We start from the raw sequence: 5,088 nt of genomic DNA on the forward strand, positions 1-5,088 counted from the left end.
GTGCCTAAGCCTGGTAAGCTTAGCTTCAACAATTGGGATGATGACAAAAGAATTTATTTTAATAGTTGCAATTAGAGATGCTTGTGTGGCTCAGTCGGTTAAGCGTCTGACTCTTAGCTTCGGCTCAGGTCATGATCTCTCGGTTTGTGAGTTTGAGCCCCACATCGGGCTCTGCGCTAACGGCATGGAGCCTGCTTGGGATCCTCAGTCTCTCCTCTCTCTCTCTCTCTCTGCCCCTCCCCTGCTCGCTCTCTCTCTCTCTTTCTCAAAATAAACTTAAAAAATTTACGATTACTAGACAACTTAAAGTAGCAGGGACGTTAGTGTTAGAATTAATGAAGGTCTTTGCGTGTTAGACTGACAGGCCATGCAGATACAAAGGAAGCAATAGATGTAATCTACACAGACATCAGTGCAACTCTGATTATATTAAAATGATATTCTCTGCCAAAAAACAGGAAGATTCATCTGCTGTTCTTAGATATCTACTGGGAGGGTAATAGTCAGTAATGGGTCATCGAGGTGGCCAGTGTGTACATGAAAATTATAAAACAAATAATGATTTGTCAAAGTCAGCATGACTATCCTCGGGAATGTGTTTATAGATCCTTCAATGAATTTAGGATGTTTCCCTAGATGGCATTAGCATTGTCTCCTGTTTAGTCTGACGTAAGTGGTCACAACTAACCATGACAATTCTTTCCACTGATTTGGCTGTTGTCAAGCTGTATGTATGCAATGTCAAAAGAGCAAAGCATTTTTTAAGCTTAGCCAAAGTGGGTGATTGACTCACACCACCAGTTAGAAATAGATATCTAAGTGTCTTCCACATACTGAAGTGCCGATCTTTTTTTTTTTTAATTTTTTTTTTAACGTTTATTTTATTTTTGAGACAGAGAGAGACAGAGCATGAACGGGGGAGGGGCAGAGAGAGAGGGAGACACAGAATCGGAAGCAGGCTCCAGGCTCTGAGCCATCAGCCCAGAACCCGACGCAGGGCTCGAACTCACAGAATGTGAGATCGTGACCTGAGCTGAAGTCGGGCACTTAACCGACTGAGCCACCCAGGCGCCCCGAAGTGCTGATCTTTTAATTCATCTTACTTTTGCCAACACATACAATGTCAGCCACACACCACTGAGAAGATGTGGGCATGGCCATGTGGTGAGCATTACTAGTAGTTATGGAATGCTTTTTAGATGTCTGTCTCCTTTGGGGCAGGCAACTAAGCCAAAGCTTCTCGAGATTTGATTTTGCGATATGATTTTAGGATTCCAGAACGGTCACTACTCCTCATTACACCTTGCCCCCAGTCTCTGTGTGAAGTTCGATTGTGCACCACACAAGGTTACCAGGGGGCATCATTCACATTGTGGACCTATACAGAATTAATTTGTATGGAGCACTGTGGATGAGTGTAGACATTCCAGGACTCTTGGCTGAGCCCTGGGACAGCCAGAGAGCCCTCTATCCCATTATTCTTTACTTCCCCACTTGTGCCCACACACCCCCACAAAGCCTCCACTCTCATGTTTACTTGGACACACCTGTGTCCACATGGTTGTGCCTTCTCCTGACTGTGCGTTGAGTGTCTGGATTACCTCAGCAAGCAGTCCCCCTTATTCTTGGTCTTGTCACAGTCCCCTCATTGTGGGATGGAATGTGTGCATCCCTTCCAGCTTATATGCTGGGCAGGGTATAAGTGCACAGTAACGCAGGGTGGGTGTGTACCTATGCACAAGCAACTGCTTCCCTCGGCTCTGGAAAGAGCACAAATGGAGCACATTTGAGTGGGCTTTGTTCAAATTTTAGTGAGATGCGTGTGTCTAGCTGATGACTTACAAAGCGGTTTAACTTATAACGTCACTGGATGCTACTGCTTCAGCCCTAGAGATCGTGTTCCACTCCTTCCTTGTCTCCTTCTCCTGGCCCCCATCTCCTTTATGCAGAGGCATATCTAGCATCACTGAGGTAGCCTGGAACAATGACATCCCCCAAGGTATATACACTTCCTAATCTCAAGAACCTGTGAATATTACCTTATATGGCAAAAGATGTGATTAAGAATCTTGAGATGTGGAGTTTATCTTTGCTTATCCTAGTGAGCCTTAAATGCAAGCACAAGTATTCATCTTTTTTAATGTTTATTTATTTTGAGAAAGAGAGCACACAAATTGGGGGAAGTGACAGAGAGAGAGAGGAGAGAGAGAATCCCAAGTAGGCTCCACGCTGTCAGCACAGAGCCCGGTGCAGGGCTCTATCCCAGGAACCATGAGATCATGACCTGAGCTGAATTCAAGAGTCAGATGCTTAACCGATTGAACCACCCAGGCCCCCCTGCAATCACAAGTATTCTTATAAAAGAGAAGCAGAGGGAGTTTTGAGACAGATAGGGTCACCTAATGTGGCTGGAGGGATCAACAGCTGGCTGTGGATGATTGATGAGACTGTGCATTAATACATGAGTTTGTTTCCTATTGTTGGATAACAAACTACCAGAAACTTATGGCTTATAATAACACACATTTATTATCTCAGTTCCTGTGGGTCAGGAGTCTGGGCATGGCTTAGCTGGGCCCTCTACCAGGCTGCAAACCAGGTATTGGCTAGAGTTGGGTTCTTATCTGGAAGCTCTACTGGCAATCGAGCTGCTACCAAGCTCTTGTGGTCATTGGCAGGATTCATTTCCTAATGGCTCGAAGACTGAGGTCTCTAGCTTCATGCTGGACATTGACTAGAGGCCACTGTCAGCTCCTAGAAGCTCCCCACAGTTCCTTGCTTTGTGTCTTTCTCCAAATTCTCTCTCACCACATGGCAGCTTACTTCTCCAAAGCCAACAAGGGGGAAAGATAGCAAGTTTTCTAGCAAGGCAGAGTCTTACATAATGTAATGCAATTACAGGAGTGACTCCCCATTACCTTTGGCATATTTTATTGGTTAGAAGCAAGTTACAGGCCCTGCCCATACTCAAGAAGAGGGAACCATACAAAGGTATGAACTCCAGCAGGCTGGGGATCATGGAGCCACCTAAATGTCTGCCTGCTACAATATACTCATTTATTAAGAAATTATCAAGGAAGAAGAACCTTTTTTCTAATCCACACAAAGGTCTCTCACAGGTTAGTGGAGGCATTTTTTTTCCATCCCAACCCTCTTTTTTGTTCTGGCCAAAGTGGTGTTAAAATAATAAGCCAAGGGACTGAAGTGTATTTTATCAGATGACAAAAAGTGACTAAAATCTGGGAGAATGTAATCATGGTATAGTTTTACAGGAGTTCCTTTCATTTTGATAACATTTACTAGAATGTGCCTGCTTTTGGAAAAGAGAAATCTCAATAGCTAAACCACGACAACTGAAAATATCCCCTCTGGGCTCAAATTCTTTTTTCTTGTTTTCATCTGAAAAAATATCTCCCACACAGATTCTATAAAGTTGTGTATTCACCTTAGTGAATTTAGAATACAATCACTTTCTGATGAGGTTACTCATTAGTGTTGATCCAGTTTCTCTAGATTCCTCTAATTAGCAAGTATTATGAGCTATCTTGTGTTGGATAGGTAATTCTTGAAAATAACTTTATCCTTCTTCAAAACCTTCTTTATGGGGCACCTGGGTGGCTCAGTCGGTTAAACGTCCAACTTCAGCTCAGGTCATGATCTCACAGTTGGTGGGGTTGAGCCGTGCATCCGGCTCTGTGCTGACAGCTCAGAGCCTGAAGCCTGCTTTGGATTCTGTATCTCCCTCTCTCTCTCTCTGCCCCTCCCCCACTTATGTGCACGCGCACATGTGCGCAAGCATGCATGCTCTCTCTCTCTCTTTCTCTCTCTCTCTCGAAAAAAACTTAAAAAATAAAAATAAAAAAAAATAAAACCTTCTTCATTCCCATTGGCCCAAGCAGGGATTAGGTCTGAGTTACTGCTTACCTTGACTGTTGCCACAGATTCCTGACTTCTCATTCTTGTCTACACCTCTCTGATTTGTTTCTCCTCTTGGCTTAAAGGCTTTTTGCAGTGCTTTGTTCCCTTCATCTTAAATTCTGTGCCCTTTTGCCTGTCCTCAAGGCCCTGTATGGTTCCCCTGCCAGCTAATCTAGCCTCATGGTCCATTTCTCCAGACTCTGCCCCAATAATCAGGGCAGCCATATTGAATGAGGATAGCATGTTGTTTTATGCCATAGGCCCTTGTAGGTTCTGTTTCCTCAGCCTGAAATACAACTTCAATTCATTTCTTTAGTGCTTTGTCTTGTTTTGGTTATGAGTTTATTAACTTATATTATGAAACATTTCAACCATAGAGAGAAATATAAAGAATAACATAATAAACAAGCATATCCCCACCATCTGTTTTAAAGATAGTGCTATCTTGCCATATTTACCTCAGATGTATATATTTCTTTTTAATTTTTAAGATGAACGTTTTCAAACATACAGGAAGTTGAAACACTAGTTCAACTACCCATATATTTGTTACTGAGATCCAACAATTGTTAATATTTTGCCATATTATTCCCTCTCTCTCCCATTTCTTCTATTACTACCTCTTTCCCTTCACACACATACATGAAACATTTAAACCTTCATTAAGTTGCAGGCATCATTCATGACACTTCACCCCTAAATACTCCCACATACCTCTCCTAAAAATAAGTTGTTCTCCTACATAACTTTCATATCATTATTGCATCTAAGAAAATAAATAGTTCCCTTACCTCGGTGTAATATTCTGTCCCTACAAAAATGGCAGTTTTCCCCAAAAGGTCTTTTTATCACTATTTTTTCTCCTACACAGGATCCAATCAAGTTGCACTCTTTACATTTTGGTTTGGCTTCCTAAAACTCTTTAATTCTAGGACAGCCATGCTTATAATTTGTTCTTAGGATATTGAGGTTTTTAAAGTTATCAGGACAGTTACTGGTGACATAGCTCACCATCTGGATTTCTGAATCATTTTCCTCATGTTTTTATTTAACATCTACCTTTATAACATGTGTCTCCTGAAAACTGAAAGTGTTCTTCTAACCCATTACCCTTTTGCCTAACGGTTTGGTTGTACACTGATGCCCGCATCAATGATATCATTTGTGGTT

This window comes from Prionailurus bengalensis, chromosome X (genome assembly GCF_016509475.1).
Source record: "Prionailurus bengalensis isolate Pbe53 chromosome X, Fcat_Pben_1.1_paternal_pri, whole genome shotgun sequence".
Classification (NCBI taxonomy): Eukaryota; Metazoa; Chordata; class Mammalia; order Carnivora; family Felidae; genus Prionailurus; species Prionailurus bengalensis.